The 17,927-nt window shown below is 47.6% G+C and overlaps 1 long non-coding RNA gene across 1 annotated transcript in view; it reads right to left on the bottom strand.

Annotated features, from left to right (window-relative positions):
* Positions 1–237: 237 nt before the first annotated feature.
* Positions 238–17,927, bottom strand: part of LOC146861951 (uncharacterized) — a 50,714-nt gene continuing 33,024 nt past the window's right edge. The window contains exons 3-6 of the long non-coding RNA XR_014978071.1: positions 2,236–2,323; positions 2,029–2,140; positions 1,815–1,939; positions 238–595 (exon numbers count right to left, since the gene is read on the bottom strand). This is a non-coding gene — a long non-coding RNA (uncharacterized LOC146861951). The remainder of the gene's footprint in view (positions 596–1,814; positions 1,940–2,028; positions 2,141–2,235; positions 2,324–17,927) is intronic.

The raw sequence follows: 17,927 nt of genomic DNA, 5'->3' as shown, positions 1-17,927 counted from the left end.
CCCTGGACGGCACCGACGGAGGTGATCATCTGCGGGGACACTGACTGCAACACGGGTGCATTAACCCGCAAAAGGCTGTTTGCCCTATTTCTTGTGCCTTCTCTGCACTGTGTGTACAACATGTGCTGGGGACAATTACAATTTCTTTCATGTTAAGTGTGATTAAACACTTGACACATCATCAGGCTTTGTAGTCTCAATTCCTCAATACTCACCTAAAAGTAGTTTTGTGTGATCTCAGTCCGTCTCTGGCGTCCAGCAGCTGCCCCAACTCCTGGTGCTGGTCTGGCAGGGGGAGCAGGGCGCTCGTCATCCGATGTGTCTGTATCGGTCACATCAATTGTGGTGCCTTTCCTCATTGCCATGTTATGTAGCATTGCACAGCTTGCCACGATTTTACAGCAGGTCTCAGGGCTGTATTGCAGTGCGCCTCCACTTTTATGCAGGCACCTGAAGCGGCTCTTCAGGATTCCGAAGGTTCGCTCAATGACACAGCGTGTAGATCTGTGTGCCCTGTTGTAGCTCCTCTCACTTGCATTTGCAGGATCCAGGTATGGGGTCAGGATGAAGTCGCGCACTGCATAGGCACTGTCACCTGCATGGAAAAAAACACAATAGGTGAGTCAATGTCCCCCCCCTCAACTGATGTAGTGGATGTATTGATGTGTGCAATGTAGTTACCGAGCAGGTACCCCTCCCCAAACTCTCCAGCACTCAGACGTCTGTGTATTCCACTGTGTCGGAAGATGAAGGAGTCATGTGTACTGCCGGGGTATTTGGCTACGATGTCGGTGATGTGATACTTAGCGTTGCACACAATCTGTATGTTGAGGGAATGGTAGCATTTCCGATTCCTGTAGACATATTCAGTTTCTGCTGGGGGTGTGATGGCCACATGGGTCCCGTCAATGCAGCCGATGACGTGGGGGAAACGTGCAATCTGGTAGAAGTCCAGTATCGTTTGTTGTAATGCCTGTTGGGTGGTGGGGAAGTAAATGTGATGTGGGAGCCTCAGTAGCATTGCATCTAGGAAGGCATGGAAGAAGCGCGAAAGTGCACTCTGTGACACCCCACCAACCTCCGCTATGACCCGTTGAAAACTCCCTGACGCCAGGAGGTGCAGGGAGCACAGGACCTGCACATGTGTGGGAATTGTTTGTGTCCTGCGAGTAGGGTGCTCCAAGTGGGGTTTCAGCTCCTCAATCAGGTCCATTATGGTCTGTGGGTGCAGTCTGTACTTGTCATAGATCTCCTCTTCAGTGTTCTGTAACAGGGTGATGCGCAGCCTGAAGATACGTTCCTGTCTCATTCTCCTGTGTGCAAGGGCCCGAATACGCAGCCTCCTGGCTATCACGTACATTGCAGCCATTGTGGGTGTGTTTGTTGCATTGTGGGCTGGTTTTTGTACCTTGCACCAGTTTACCACCTGCAAGCAATTGGTGTTAATAGCGATTTCTTAATTAGCGAATTTCGTGAAATCGCAATTTGCGATTTTTTCATACATGTGTTTGCGATTTCTTAGCTAGCGATTTCTTGTTAGCGATATTCGCAACGCTAAGGAATCGCAAATTAGGTATTCGCTAGGAAATTCGCAGTTTTCTTGTTTCGCAGCCTAAGAAATCGCTAATTTAGCGATTTCTTATTTTTCAGTTTGGAAGTGTGTCATACATATGAAATAGCGAAAAATTAGTCGCAAACGCTGTTTTTTGCGAATCGCAGCGTTTGCGACTAATTTTTGCTTTCATACATATGCCCCTATGTGTTTAGACCATTTAATTGTGTGGAAGAGGGTGAGAAACCTATGCTAGACTCACCTTTGGGGTCCCTCTAGGGATTCCACTAGTAGAGAAGATGGCTTCTTCCTGGGCTCATGAATAGCTCCCAATGTCGTAGAAACGAATATAGGGGGAAGGGCGGGCACAACGTGCTCTTACACCACCTAAATAATAAATATTGGCCTTCTGATTAGCATATTATTATATTGTATGTGATAGAAACTCTAAATATCCTATAGGATAATATACTAACCTCTGGCGTCAAGTGCTCAGAGAAATCCGGTGACTTCAGCAAAATTAGGGGCACTCAGCCTCCTTAATCAAGTCTATTTGTATGTCAACTGGGCCATTAATTAGAAAACCCTCTGAAATTGGAAAATATAAAAATTAAATCACTAATGATGTAAGGTAATGAAAGCAATATGTTATTACCAAGATAGATTTTTTGTAAGCAACTAACCTCTGGCATCTACCGCTCTGAGTCATCTCGCCTCGTTTAAGTATGGCAGTGTTCACTCGGATCCCTGTTGAAAATAAATTCAACCGCTCTACAAAAAATAAATCAAGTAAAAAGTTTAAAACACTCAGTGCCAATCCCTTAACGGGCCAATGGTTCTCTACGGGTAGATAACATACCTCCAAACTGGCTCCCATGAAGCGTAGCTGCAGCGCGTCTTCTCGAGTCGAGAGACTGATTGCTTCTAAACAAGTTATAAGGACTTGCCTGCGGCGTGATGATGGAGCCTGGGTCGATGATTGGAACGCTAGGAATGTAAATTCCTACGCGTTCACATACGACTCTGGACATCCCGGGGAGTTGCTGAAAAGTGACTATCCCGTCACATTAGGGATGGTATATAAGCAGGCCTGCGCTTCGATTAAGTTTCAGACCGGGTTGCAAATTGAACCCCAGTCATTTAACATAATGAGTAAAGGGTAACACAACCTTAGTGAAAATGTGTGTATAAAAGCTCATGTTCATGTTACGTTTTTGCAAAAGTTATATCCTTGACTTTATATTTTTGAATAGACCACACTTGTGTAAAACAATCTTGGAATGCTTGTTATAATATATGAAAAAACCACATCTATAGAAATGCTCGCTTGAATACATGTGATTGAAAAGGATAAGTATCTACTAAATCTCATTTGTTCATTTGAATGCATATAATTAAAAAGACAAGTATGTACTGCAGCTCATATTCATGTTACGCTTTTGCAAAAATGTATATAATAGACCACATGTGAATAAACTTGGAATGCTTGGTACAATGTATGAGGAAAACAGATGTATAGAAGTGCTCATTTGAATGCACGTAATTAAAAAAGGCAGGTAATTGAAAAGACACATATTATTGATGATTTATCCATACAGGTTGCATTGACAGTGTCAGTTGTAACAGACCCATAAACCTAAAAGGATGCTCTATGTATACAACAATATAAACATGCATTTCAATGTTACTCCTAAACCATGAGTACAATAAAAAGACAAGTATCCTAGTTGAATCATTCAGTTTGTACTCAGCAGATCGATTTGCCTGGAAATCTCCTCAAGTATATTGAGACCCGCGTGGACCGAGTCTAGGAAACTGATCCATTTGCATTCCCTAAGGTCCATAATGGATGTTAGGGAGCCACCTCTTGGATTGGGTTGGATTTTTTTCAAGTACCCACCACTTAAAGCTGTCATACGAGTGATGGTTCCCTTTGAAGTGTTCCACTAAGGGGGCACCCTGTACATTACAGCGAATGCGGGAACAGTGCTGTAATATTCTCGTTTTGACCTTTTGTTTTGTCTGACCCACATAAACTTTAGAACAATGGCACTTGATGTTATAAATTAAGTCTATCGTGTTGCAGTTAGTGTGATGGTGTAAAATGTACTTCTTGACATTGTGTGTGAAGTCCTTCTGTTCAATAGTCAATTTGTAAGCTTTATCGGACCCACACTTATAGTGGCCCGGTAATGGAGGTAGCATAAGTAAGGTTTGTGTCTCAGGTGCAGGTTTGTCTCTTAAGTATGAACTCACCTCACAGTCCCTGATATTTCTTCCTCTTTTAAAGGCAAACAAAGGGGGGGTCAGTTACCCCTATTTCATCTGCCACAAGGGACCAATTGTGATTAATGATTTGTTTAATCTCATTACTTCTGTTATTAAACGTGTAGACACACACTATCGTCTGGTTATCAAGTTTTTTTCTGGATTTGTTTGCAGTAGTATGTCTCTCTGACAATACCAAGCTCTCTTTCTTGAATTTTTGAGAAGACTGCATGGATAACCTCTTGCCATTAGTCTAGATAGCAAAGAATCTGATTCCTTAAAGAAATCAGCCCTACGGGAACAGTTCCTGCGAAGTCTCAGAAACTGTCCGTAGGGCAAGTTCTCTTAAAGTCCTGGGGTGACTGCTTGTATACCCCAGTAGCATGTTTCGTTCCAGAGGTTTTCTATACAAGGTGGTATATAGCAAGTTCTCATCCGTCTTTATAGTGGGATCCCAAAAATGTATCTCTTTGTCACTGTGTCATTGTGAATGTTATATTGCTGGATCTCGCATTGAGCCAGACGCCAAACTCATCAAGACCATTAGAGTTCCCTGTCCATATCATGAGGACATTATCGATATACCTCTTCCACATAGTGATGTTCTCTGTGAAAGGGTTCTCGGAGTTGTAAATGTATTTGTTCTCATAATGCTCCATGTATTGATTAGCTATGTCTGGCGTAAAGCCGGCCCCCATGGCTACTCCTTTTGTTTGGTAAAAGAACACTTTTTGAAAAATGAAGAAAATTCCTGCTCATTGCTACTTCTAGCAGACCTACGATGAAATCTGTGGGAACCCAGTGTCTCTCTCCGTTCTAATACTGACCTAGCTATTTCCAGTGCTTCTACTTGTGGAATACTCATAAATAACGAGGATATAACGAGGGTTACCAGTAGCTGATTTTTTTTGTCAAATGGGAGACCTTCTAAACAATTGATGACCTCCATGGTGTTACGGATGTAGGATTGGGTCTCAGGCACCCAAGGTTGTAAAAAAATGTCTACGTATCGACACAGGGGCTCCAAGACCGACCCACAACCGGACCCAATGGGTCTACCCGGAGGGTTGTCTCTATTTTTATGCACCTTCGGAAGTGTATAAATAGTGAGAGTGCAAGGTTCTTTCTGGTTAAGGTACCCAAATTCACACTCGCTGAGAAAACCTTCTTCTAACCCTCTTGTGGTCAGTTGATATATAAGTTTGGTAACTTCCTTGGTAGGGTCTCCTGGAATTTTCTTATAATTTTCTGTCACTTGTAGTTGTGTCTGTATCTCATTGACATAATATTCTCTACTTTGAATAACAATTGACCCCCCGTTGTCGGCCAGCTTGATTACCACTTCCTGAATTTGTTTGAGAGTTTCCAGATTAGTCTTTCTTCCTTGCTGATGTTATGCTTAATGTATTTTTTCTTATCATACAATTTCATTACATCACGCATTACCATCTGCTCAAAAGCAATGACTTTGTTGGACATCATGTGCGTAGGTGGTGAAAAAGTTGACGGTGTACGTAAGGGTGTAGCTGCACATCTATTTTCATAGCTAGGATTACTAGGAGTTAAGCAGCATGAGCATGGTGGTGGCAGCATACTGTGTAGTGATCAGTAAGCGTAAACTGGTCCCTTTTACCTGTGTCACCTGAGTGAGGCCTACAGGCTCACCCATTTACTCATTTAAAGTTCTGCTGCTGTGAGCTTAACTCACCCTTGACCTACATCGGTTTGGTGTGTAATGCTGCTTAGCGAATGTGTGTTGTACATGTGCTGGATGTATGTGTGCCTATGAATAAATAGAGTGCTAATGTAGTACCATGGAGTGCCTGAAGTATGCATGTGCTGGGTGTATGTGTGCATGTGAATGGTACTGTACATGGCTTACTCTGTGTTGCATTTTGGGAGACCCAGGTCTGCACTGTGAAACATGAGGTCGAGGAATCCCCAGACAGATTTGTGTATTGCTGCATTTCTGTATGCTGGGTGGGACACACTGGAAAGAGGGCGAGTCTGGCTCCTGCAGTACACTACAACAGGTGCTCTTTGATTTAGACAAAGGTCACAAGGAATGGGCCTGGGCACATCTCAGGAAGGAGATACGGCTGATGAGAGAATAATAAAGAATAGGGCTAAAGCCATGGGCTAAACTTTTAATACAGTCATCACCTTGGCTGACATCCAGGTGTAAACTCCTAGTCACTCCCATGGCCTGTGTTGTGGGGCTATCAGCTTTGGAGTCACTACTGCTGTGACTGGATGATTTCTGAAGGAAAAGTGGGCACTTCAAAATGAAGCTTACCCCCTACATACAATTCAAAGACTTGGACACTAAACCATATTTGGTGTCTGGAAATGGACTATAAGAAAGAGAGTTTGTGACCCCAAAAATGGTCAACTGTCAAGCAGCTAGTTGGGCTGCGTGAGGTATACAAGCTCCACAACACTTCTGCCTGTGACCAGGACAGAGATCCAAGGCCTGCTCGTCACCCACCTGGGAAAGGGAACATCACCCAAGACATCTGAGACCACCTGCCCTGGAGCCTGGAGCACCAGCACCTGCCTGCTTGCCAAGACCAGTGTGCCCCGCAAGGAAGAGGAGAGCGTTGGAGGGAGCAAGGTCCAGTGGGGAATCCTGTCAAGTGGATTCCCTTAGCGACGTGTGAGGAGATGGCTGCTGCACTGATCAGGTCATTGCCCATGTACAGGGAAGGTCGGCAACCCTTGTATGCCAGAAGAGGGCTGCCATGAAGCGAGCTGTGATCATCGCTCTACCAAACATATTGCCTGTGTGCAGTGAGGAATCAGTGACCCCCGTATGACAGGAATAAATCTGCTATGAATAAATCTGCTGTGCCAATCTGGTCATGGTCCTTGTTTAGAGAAGAGACGGTGGCCTTGTATGGCCGAGGGGGCCACCCAGACCAAGCAAGAAGTGCGACCTGGTTGGGATTATCACTGGAGGAGAGAGGCTACAGACCTACAGGCCTACAGACCTGAACTGTGACTGATTACCAGCAGCAAGACTTTTGTGGTCTAACACGGGGTGACGACTCCTGTAGTCGAGTAAATGTAGGTTCTGGATGTGGCACATTTCCTTGATGATTGTGTGACTTCAAGAGACACCATTCCTTGCCAGATGACAAAGGGAATTACAAAAATAGATAAAGGTAGGGAATTCTCGTCCCACTCTGTGTTTTGTATACAATATTAAAATATAGGGATCTGTTCACCCCCCTGATGAATGCCCCTGACCAGACACATGACACAAGAATGGGCAGAAACATGTAGACACTTCAGAGGATGTTAGGGTGATTGTACCCATAAAACATCTGAATGTAATATCCTCTTTTAATCATACCTAAGGTACCATCTATTGAAGTAAATTCCTGAGGTATACCTTAATGTATTTCTAACATCATCTGGATCCCTGCAATATCCAGGAATTAGCTCATTTTAACTACTCCCTCATAGAAGATGTCGAGTCCACCCTGGAAGTACCATCTTACCAGGGTGGTGTGTGGTAGCCGATGATGAAGCATGCTACATAACTTGGGTGAGGCCTCCTCATCCAAAAATAATGGATTGTCGTTTTGGACCCTTAGGCTTTATGACTAGGTAGGAAAATGAATCTGTCCTCTATAGCGATTCTATTGTACTTTTTGTGTTGTTAAAACATTTAGTATTTTCCAGAGGCCACAGCCAAGCCATGTGGTGTATGCCATCGTGGTACAACTACCTGCCTTTATCACTAGAATTATTTATGTGTACCAGGCCAAAGTAGCCACATTCCTAGTTCATAAATATTAGCCATTGTGAGAAGTTGGCCTGGTATATGATGTTCACTAGTTAAAGTGACCACCTTGTACCATGCCAAGCAACCCTTATGGTGTGGTTGTAAGTCAACCTTTTCGGACCAGCTGCCCTAGTGGTAGCGTAGGCTAAGCAGTCTTTGAGGCTAAACTCGTGAAACGTGTTAAGCAGGCTGTTTTACCAAATGTAACCCCCCTTTATACCAATGAAAGGACACCACACAGATATATATATTGAAAATATATATGTATTTATTTCTCAAAGTATCCCCTAGACTCTTTATGAGCACAGGAGCACAAATCGTTAAACAAGAATACGTTAGAATACACAGAAGTTGCACTTTATATGGATAGGCCCTGGTGGCCACTCGAACCATATACTAAAATAGTGGTATAAGTACCACGAACAGAAAAGGGAAAAGGCCTAGGGCCTCTAGAATCGCTGGGCCTACAAGGAGCTAACTTTAGTTAGTGACCAGGAGGTCCACGGGTTGCGTGTGCAGAGCAAATAGTCACACGCGGGCTCCCATAGGTTTTCAATGGGTGCGTAACAGTTACAAAGTTACTGCAAAAAGGATCTTCCGGAGGGACTATGAACTCAAGATTGGAAACACAGACACTAGAGATGTTACTCTACACTTGGGCACCGGAGTGCCAGCTTTACCTCACCCACAGGAAGCGGGTGCATAGGTCTCGAAGTGCGTCGGGTTTCTTCTATCTGTTCAATGGAGCCTGAAGGCAAAGATGCTGCAGGCGGTCGGTCCGGAAGAGATGCGGTGGATCCCAGAGTGGATCGGAGTTGTAGAAGACCTGTAAGCAGAGGGGACAGTGTTCACAGTCACTAGCCAGTGACCCGCGTGGCACCAGGTGGGTACCAGGCGATGACGGGTGCAAACAGGAAGAAAGGTGTAGCTTGTCTCTGCAGCCACGTGGTTCCTGTAGGTCGACGACGTCCAGGAGTCGGTTCACGAGCTGTCCCACGCAGGCTCTCGCTGTCGGCGGTGTCGGCGACTTGATCGAAGCAAACAAGCCTTGGCAAAAGCAATTGTTGTGGAAAACAAAATAAGCTGATGGTTCTGACCAGCAAGGTCAGAGGGACTGCTCCTTTGGAGGGGAGCAAGGGCCAGTCTGGAGCAACCAGACCAGGGGTGTAGTTCTTGAAGTTCATCGCCAAGATGGCCACTAGCCAGCGGGCCAGCAACCGGTTAGGCGTGTCGAGTGGCAAAATGCAGAAGGGCCCCACGCAGATCGTGGAGATGCTGGAGGGCTCACCTTTGGTGCAGATGCTGCTCGGGTGTTGGGCTTCTCAGATCCCAAAGCACAACTTGGAGGGAGCCTCGGTTGTTGCGCTTGCAGCTTGTTGTGGTCTTTTCAAGATGGCTGGCTCCACGTGTCTCGGTGCCTCCACGGGTTCCTTTTTTTCAGGGACTGTGGATTGGGCGGTGAGAGGTCTGGAGGTCCAGGTCTTGTCAGTCTCTGGGCTCGGGCTTCGGCGGGAGGTGGCGGCAAAGCAGACGTTGATTCGCTGGATGGTGCTTGCGTTAGCAAGGTGGTCACTCCCTGACCACAAGGGAGATTGGCTTCAGTCCTCTGTGCGGCAGAGCGTCGAAGTTCCCGTCTTCTTCTTGTACTTAAGTTGATTCCAGGATGTCTAAAGTCTTAGGACACAGCTCCTACCTTTATTCGGATTCTAGGGGCTGGACTACCTGCTAGGTCCCTCCCTAAGGGTGGGACCAGGAAGGGGGGTGGTTACACCCCCAATCCTTTGTCCAGCTCGCCCCAGGTCCAGGGCTGGTGTGCCCCAGGACCGGTTTGAACTGGCATATGCACCGAGGCTCCTTGTGAGCCTCAGGCATGTCTGGTTCCTTTCAAGCCCTACCTGACCAATACACAAAATCCAGTCTGGGGTGGTGCACGCACCTCCCCTGGCAGGAAACCCTTTGTCCACACCTCCCAAGCTGGAAGGACTCCCAGCAGCAGGAGGGCAGACTTGTGTCTGTGGTGGCAGCATCCATTTTGTGGAGCTGAGGCTATGTCTGATTTTACCCGGGTTTCAGGTACTGTACATGTCGTGTCCCTCTAGAAGGGTGGAATGCTAACCCCGTCGCCAGAATTGGCGAGGGGTTAGTATTCCAATTCGTATGACACCTTACTCGACATGTTTTGATAAAGCCAAACCAAAGATAGCATTTAACCGCGAGGTTCATAATGCACTTAAGAGTATATGGTATGACGATATCTGGAAACAGTAGAAGGAAGTGGTTCCGACCACTGCAGACAGGCTCAGCTCATGCCAGAGCACCATCTCACATGGAACCAAGCACTCTGCCTTCAGGATTGTCAAGGCCTGACATAGGAGTGACTTATAGGTTAACATGTGTCCCATTTAAGGTTAGGTATAGGTATACTACACCTAAGTAAGAGGTGGTTACACCAACTTACCCCAGCTGAGTGATCAGCCAGTTGTGTCAAATTTGTTAGGCCAGGGGTGGCACAATACATGCTTCAGCCCCTGGTAGGCCTTAGATACACCAATGCCCTGGGTACCTAGTGTACACTGGTACAGGGGCTCACAGGGTGATCCACTTCCAATTGGTTATGCACCTAGGGTGCATAGGGTAAATTTAGTAGAGAGAACAGCAGGCTGGGGGTCTGATTGGCAGGCCCACAGCCTCAATATGTCAAAAACCAGTGAAGCAAAAAGCAAAAATTTGGGGTGACCATAGGATAGCAGACCCTACTCTCCTACACAACCCCCCCCAAACGCAGGGACATTAAACTAGCCTTGACCAGTCTCGTCTTCATGTCCTAAGTGGAAGTACCTGGAGAGACCATCTGCATTCCCATGGTCAGTACCTGGCCGGTGCTCCACTGTAAAGTCCATCCCCTGTAGGGAAATGGACCACCTAAGCAGTTTGGGGTTTTCACCCTTCATCTGATTTAGCCACAAGAGGGGCTTATGGTCGGTCTGAATCTTGAAGTGAGTGCCAAACAAGTATGGCCTCAGCTTCTTCAGGGCCCACACCACAGCAAAGGCCTCCCTCTCAATAGCTGACCAATTCTTCTCTCTGGGGGTCAACCTTCTGCTAATAAAAGCAATGGGTTGGTCTTGACCATCTACATTAAGTTGTGACAGCACAGCTCCCACACCCAACTCAGAAGCATCTGTTTGGACAATAAACTCTTTGGAGTAGTCAGGACTTTTCAGGATAGGTGCAGAGCACATGGCCTCCTTCAGGTCATCAAATGCCTTTTGACAGCTTACTGTCCACTGAACCTCTTTGGGCATCTTCTTGGATGTCAGATCATTAAGAGGAGTCACAATGGACCCATAGTTCTTAACAAACTTCCTGTAGTACCCAGTCAAGCCCAAGAAAGCTCGAACTTGAGTCTGGGTGGTTGGAGGAGACCAGTCCTTGATGGATTGTATCTTACTCTCCAGTGGTTGAACTTGGCCTCCACCTACAAGGTGGCCCAAATACACAACCTTACTCTGCCCTATCTGGCACTTAGTAGCCTTGATAGTGAGGCCTGCCCTTTGCAGAGCCTCAAGAGCCTTCTTCAGGTGGATCAGGTGATCCTCCCAGGTGGAGCTAAAGACAGCAATGTCATCAAGATATGCTGCACAAAAGTCATCCAACCCAGTAAGGACTTGATTCGCCAACCTTTGGAAGGTGGCAGGTGCATTCTTCAGACCAAAGGGCATCACCACAAATTGGTAGTGCCCACCTGGGGTTGAGAATGCTGTTTTGGCCTTAGACTCCTCAGCTAATCTGATTTGCCAATAGCCAGCTGTCAAGTCAAATGTGCTCAAAAACTTAGCAGAAGCCAGTTTATCTATGAGCTCATCTGCCCTTGGAATAGGGTGTGCATCTGTCCTGGTGACAGCATTGAGACCCCTGTAGTCCACACAGAACATCATCTCTCTCTTGCCATCTTTGGTGTGAGGTTTGGGGACCAGAACCACTGGGCTAGCCCAGGGGCTCTCTGAGGGTTCAATGACACCTAATTCCAGCATTTTGTGTACCTCAGCCTTTATACAGTCCCTGACGTGGTCAGGTTGTCTGTAAAGCTTGTTCTTTACAGGCAGACTGTCATCAGTGTCCACCACATGGGTACACCAGTCAGTTTGGCTGGGTATTAGGGAAAACAGATGTTGAAATGATTGTAGAACTTGTCTACATTCAGTCTGCTGATGATCAGTGAGGTTGCCTCCAAGGGTCACTCCTTCAACTGAACCATCCTCAGGGTTCTGAGACAACAGGTCTGGGAGAGGGTCACTCTCTTCCTCCTGTCCCTCATCTGTAGCCATGAGCAAGCCCATGTCTGCCCTGTCAACATATGCTTTTAACCTGTTAACATGGAGTACCCTGTGGGGACTCCTGGGAGTTCCTAGGTCCACCAAGTAGGTGACCTCTCCCTTCTTTTCCAGGATTGTATGGGGTCCAGACCATTTGTCTTGGAGTGCTGCTGGGGCCACTGGCTCCAACACCCATACCTTCTGTCCTGGCTGAAACTCAACCAAGACAGCCTTTTGGTCATGCCAAGCTTTCTGTAAGGCCTGGCTTGCCTCAAGGTTTTTGGATGCCTTCTCCATATACTCAGCCATCCTGGAGCGGAGACCAAGTACATAGTCCACTATGTCTTGCTTAGGCTTTTTGAGAGGTAACTCCCATCCTTCCATCACCAAACACAGTGGGCCTCTTACAGGGTGCCCAAACAACAATTCAAAGGGGCTGTAGCCAACCCCCTTTTGTGGGACCTCTCTGTAAGCAAACAGAAGGCAGGGTAGAAGGATGTCCCATCTTCGCCTGAGCTTTTCAGGTAATCCTTTGATCATACCCTTTAGGGTCTTGTTGAATCTCTCAACAAGCCCATTGCATTGTGGGTGATAAGGGGTGGTGAACTTGTAGTTGACACCACATTCCTTCCACATAGCTGTCAAGTATCCTGACATGAAGTTGGTACCTCTGTCAGAAACCACCTCCTTAGGAAACCCCACTCTGGAGAATACTCCTAGCAGGGCCCTGGCCACAACAGGTGCTGTAGTGGTCCTAAGGGGAATTGCCTCTGGATACCTGGTGGCATGATCCACTACCACCAGTATAAATCTGTGCCCAGATGCAGTGGGAGGATCCATGGGACCCACTATATCTATTCCCACTCTTTCAAAGGGGACCCCCACCACAGGTAGTGGTATCAGGGGGCCTTTGTTGTGCCACCTGATTTGCCACTGGCTTGGCAGGTCACACAGGAGCGACAAAACTCCTTGGTATCTTCATTCATGTGAGGCCAGTGAAAGTGAGGGACAAGCCTGTCCCAAGTCTTGTTCTGGCCTAAGTGTCCTGCTAAAGGAATATCATGGGCCAAGGTAAGAAGGAAGCCCCTAAATTGAAGAGGTATAACCAACCTCCTGGTTGCACCAGGCTTGGGGTCTCTAGAGAGGGACAGGATAACTGAGCCTGCCTCAAGTCAGCCCTTGAAGGTCCCCCTGTCCCCAGAAACTCAACCTGATCAGGTTCAAGCTCTTCAGGGACAGTTCCTTCAGGGTCCTCTAGATCAGTTTCCTAGGAAGGTTGATCATCACTCTGAGGCAGGGGGGAAGGCACAGCCTTGACCCTCCTGTTCTTCTTCTTGGTAGGTGCTTGGTCCATTGTTCCAGGATCCAAGACCTGAGGTTCAGTAAGGCACTTTTTGGCCTGTGACCTGGTCACAGCAAGGACATGTGGTGATATACCTAACATCTCTGCATGTGTCCTGTACTCCACTTCAGACCATAGAGAACTCTCTAGGTATTGCCCAACAAACATTCTACTGGGAGGTCTGCACTAACCACAACCCTTTTGAGGCCAGTTACCCCTCCCCATGAGAAGTTAACAACTGCCACACTATGTGAAGTAGTGGCATTGCTGGCATTGGTCACCAGGTAATTCTCACCTGGTATGTACTGTCCAGGGTCCACAAAGCCTGGTGTCACCATAGTGACACTGGCACATGTGTCCCTGTAGGCTTGAGCCACTTTTTCATTAATTAAAGGAGTCTGTCTGTACTTGCCCAGGTTACTGGGGCTCACAGTCAGGGACAAATCTATGTCCCCATCACAGATCAGGACTGCCTGTGTCAGGGTTCTGTCTAAGTCAGAATCTCCTTCAGTTCCCATAGTGATTCCCACTACACCCTTTGTCTGGGGACCAGCACTGCTAACAGTAGTACTGGGAGCAGGTGCCTTAGGGGCAACAGTGTTGGGGGCTCCACCCTTTTTACAATCACTAGTCCAGTGAGTTGTATTCTTGCAATGATTGCACCAGGGTTTCTTTTGACCTTCTTTCTTCTTTCCCTTGGATTGTTGTTGGGACCCACCCTCCTTAGCAGTAGTTTGGGGCCCTGTTGAAGACTTCTGGTCTTTAGATTTCTGATCTCCACCCTTTTGGTCTGTTTTCTTCTGATCACCCCCTTGGCCCTGGTTCTGGTTCTTTTGCTTAACCCTGGTTCTGACCCATTTGTCTGCCTTCTTTCCCAATTCTTGGGGAGAGGTCAGATCAGAGTCAACCAAGTGTTGATGCAGTTCCTGGTTTTGACAGTTATTTAAAATCTGTTCTCTCATCATCAAATTGTACAATCCTGTATAATCAGATACCTTACTTCCCAGCAACCAACCCTCCAAAGCCTTAGTGGCACATTCAATGTATTCAGACCAGTCCTGAGTCTGTGTCTTCTGGGTGTCTCTGAACATTAACCTGTACTGTTCAGTGGTTAAGCCTAACCCATCAACTAGGACACTCTTCAGGGCTCTGTAGTTTCTGACATCCTCCTCCCTAACAGTGAGGAGTCTGTCTCTGCCTCTTCCTTCAAAGGAGAGCCAGAGGATTGCTGCCCACTGGTCTTCAGGAACCTGCTGCACTTTGCAGGCTCTCTCAAGAGCAGTCATCCATTTGTGGATGTCATCCCCACTTTTGTAGGGGGGCACAACCTTAGACAGGTTCCTATTATCAAAGACCCTATCTTTGCCCTTAGGGACAATGCTGCCACCAGTGGGTATAGACCCACTCTCTTTATGCTGCCTAGCCTTGCTCAGTTTCTCTTCCATCAGAGCTACTTCTAGCTCCTGCTTCCTGATCCTCAGCTGGGCTTCTTGCATTCTGGCCTCATGCTCCCTCCTCTGAGGGGTGGTCATCCTTCTCCTGGAGTGACCTTGAGAGCCTCTAGAGGCATGAGAAGCATTAGATTCCCCAGTAGCCTTAAGTTAGCTGGGCCACGTATAACACTTGGCACTGGGCTAGTTCTCCCTTCATCCTCACTACCTTCTGTATCAGTACCCTTCTCACTTTCATCCTCTGTAGTATGAATCTCATCTAAGGGGTGACTATTGGAAAGGGGTACCTCAGTAGCATTTTCAGAAGGGGGGCCTCCTGTTCCAGTCCCTAAGTGGCCTAACTGGGAGGCTTTCCTGAGAGCTTTCTGATCTTCATCAGCCTGTAAAAGCTCTCTGAGTTCAGCAGAAGTAGGGTTCTTGGGCTGTTTAAGGCCTCTGATATTTGCCAACTGCCTGAGCTCATTTTGATTTAGGGTAGCAAAGATGGATGGTGCCCTCTGGGGGTCACTCTCAACAGAGATGGGTACATTGGACCGCTCTGCCCCAGCCATTGCTCTTAAGTGTGGGTGGATGTGTTGCAATCTACCTACACTTGGGTTTTCCTACTAAACCTATCTAGTAGTTGTAGTCAGGGTGTGCTACTCCCTTTGCTCTACAACAACTAAGTTCAGTAGAACTTAGGTATATCTATTCTTGTTTTATATGTACCTAAAGGTACCTGTATGATCTTTCAATTGGTAACAAAGAGATTACAGAGGTAAAACACAGCAAGCTCAAATCCAACCGCTGCTCACCAATGTGAGAAGTTGGCCTGGTATATGATGTTCACTAGTTAAAGTGACCACCTTGTACCATGCCAAGCAACCCTTATGGTGTGGTTGTAAGTCAACCTTTTCGGACCAGCTGCCCTAGTGGTAGCGTAGGCTAAGCAGTCTTTGAGGCTAAACTCGTGAAACGTGTTAAGCAGGCTGTTTTACCAAATGTAACCCCCCTTTATACCAATGAAAGGACACCACACAGATATATATATTGAAAATATATATGTATTTATTTCTCAAAGTATCCCCTAGACTCTTTATGAGCACAGGAGCACAAATCGTTAAACAAGAATACGTTAGAATACACAGAAGTTGCACTTTATATGGATAGGCCCTGGTGGCCACTCGAACCATATACTAAAATAGTGGTATAAGTACCACGAACAGAAAAGGGAAAAGGCCTAGGGCCTCTAGAATCGCTGGGCCTACAAGGAGCTAACTTTAGTTAGTGACCAGGAGGTCCACGGGTTGCGTGTGCAGAGCAAATAGTCACACGCGGGCTCCCATAGGTTTTCAATGGGTGCGTAACAGTTACAAAGTTACTGCAAAAAGGATCTTCCGGAGGGACTATGAACTCAAGATTGGAAACACAGACACTAGAGATGTTACTCTACACTTGGGCACCGGAGTGCCAGCTTTACCTCACCCACAGGAAGCGGGTGCATAGGTCTCGAAGTGCGTCGGGTTTCTTCTATCTGTTCAATGGAGCCTGAAGGCAAAGATGCTGCAGGCGGTCGGTCCGGAAGAGATGCGGTGGATCCCAGAGTGGATCGGAGTTGTAGAAGACCTGTAAGCAGAGGGGACAGTGTTCACAGTCACTAGCCAGTGACCAGCGTGGCACCAGGTGGGTACCAGGCGATGACGGGTGCAAACAGGAGGAAAGGTGTAGCTTGTCTCTGCAGCCACGTGGTCCCTGTAGGTCGACGACGTCCAGGAGTCGGTTCACGAGCTGTCCCACGCAGGCTCTCGCTGTCGGCGGTGTCGGCGACTTGATCGAAGCAAACAAGCCTTGGCAAAAGCAATTGTTGTGGAAAACAAAATAAGCTGATGGTTCTGACCAGCAAGGTCGGAGGGACTGCTCCTTTGGAGGGGAGCAAGGGCCAGTCTGGAGCAACCAGACCAGCGGTGTAGTTCTTGAAGTTCGTCACCAAGATGGCCACTAGCCAGCGGGCCAGCAACCGGTTAGGCGCGTCGAGTGGCAAAATGCAGAAGGGCCCCACGCAGATCGTGGAGATGCTGGAGGGCTCACCTTTGGTGCAGATGCTGCTCGGGTGTTGGGCTTCTCAGATCCCAAAGCACAACTTGGAGGGAGCCTCGGTTGTTGCGCTTGCAGCTTGTTGTGGTCTTTTCAAAATGGCTGGCTCCACGTGTCTCGGTGCCTCCACGGGTTCCTTTTTTTCAGGGACTGTGGATCGGGCGGTGAGAGGTCTGGAGGTCCAGGTCTTGTCAGTCTCTGGACTCGGGCTCCGGCGGGAGGCGGCGGCAAAGCAGACGTTGATTCGCTGGATGGTGCTTGCGTTAGCAAGGTAGTCACTCCCTGACTACAGGGGAGATTGGCTTCAGTCCTCTGTGCGGCAGAGCGTCGAAGTTCCCGTCTTCTTCTTGTAGTTAAGTTGATTCCAGGATGTCTAAAGTCTTAGGACACAGCTCCTACCTTTATTCGGATTCTAGGGGCCGGACTACCTGCTAGGTCCCTCCCTAAGGGTGGGACCAGGAAGGGGGGTGGTTACACCCCCAATCCTTTGTCCAGCTCGCCCCAGGTCCAGGGCAGTTGTGTCCCAGGACCGGTTTGAACTGGCATATGCCCCGAGGCTCCTTGTGAGCCTCAGGCATGTCTGGTTCCTTTCAAGCCCTACCTGACCAATACACAAAATCCTGTCTGGGGTGGTGCACGCACCTCCCCTGGCAGGAAACCCTTTGTCCACACCTCCCAAGCTGGAGGACTCCCAGCAGCAGGAGGGCAGACTTGTGTCTGTGGTGGCAGCATCCATTTTGTGGAGCTGAGGCTATGTCTGATTTTACCCGGGTTTCAGGTACTGTACATGTCGTGTCCCTCTAGAAGGGCGGAATGCTAACCCCGTCGCCAGAATTGGCGAGGGGTTAGTATTCCAATTCGTATGACACCTTACTCGACATGTTTTGATAAAGCCAAACCAAAGATAGCATTTAACCGCGAGGTTCATAATGCACTTAAGAGTATATGGTATGACGATATCTGGAAACAGTAGAAGGAAGTGGTTCCGACCACTGCAGACAGGCTCAGCTCATGCCAGAGCACCATCTCACATGGAACCAAGCACTCTGCCTTCAGGATTGTCAAGGCCTGCCATAGGAGTGACTTATAGGTTAACATGTGTCCCATTTAAGGTTAGGTATAGGTATACTACACC

Source organism: Triturus cristatus, chromosome 2_2 (genome assembly GCF_964204655.1).
Source record: "Triturus cristatus chromosome 2_2, aTriCri1.1, whole genome shotgun sequence".
NCBI classification, from domain to species: domain Eukaryota; kingdom Metazoa; phylum Chordata; class Amphibia; order Caudata; family Salamandridae; genus Triturus; species Triturus cristatus.
The sequence above is the reverse complement of the archived record's forward strand: the minus strand, read 5'-3'. Positions and strand labels throughout refer to the sequence as shown.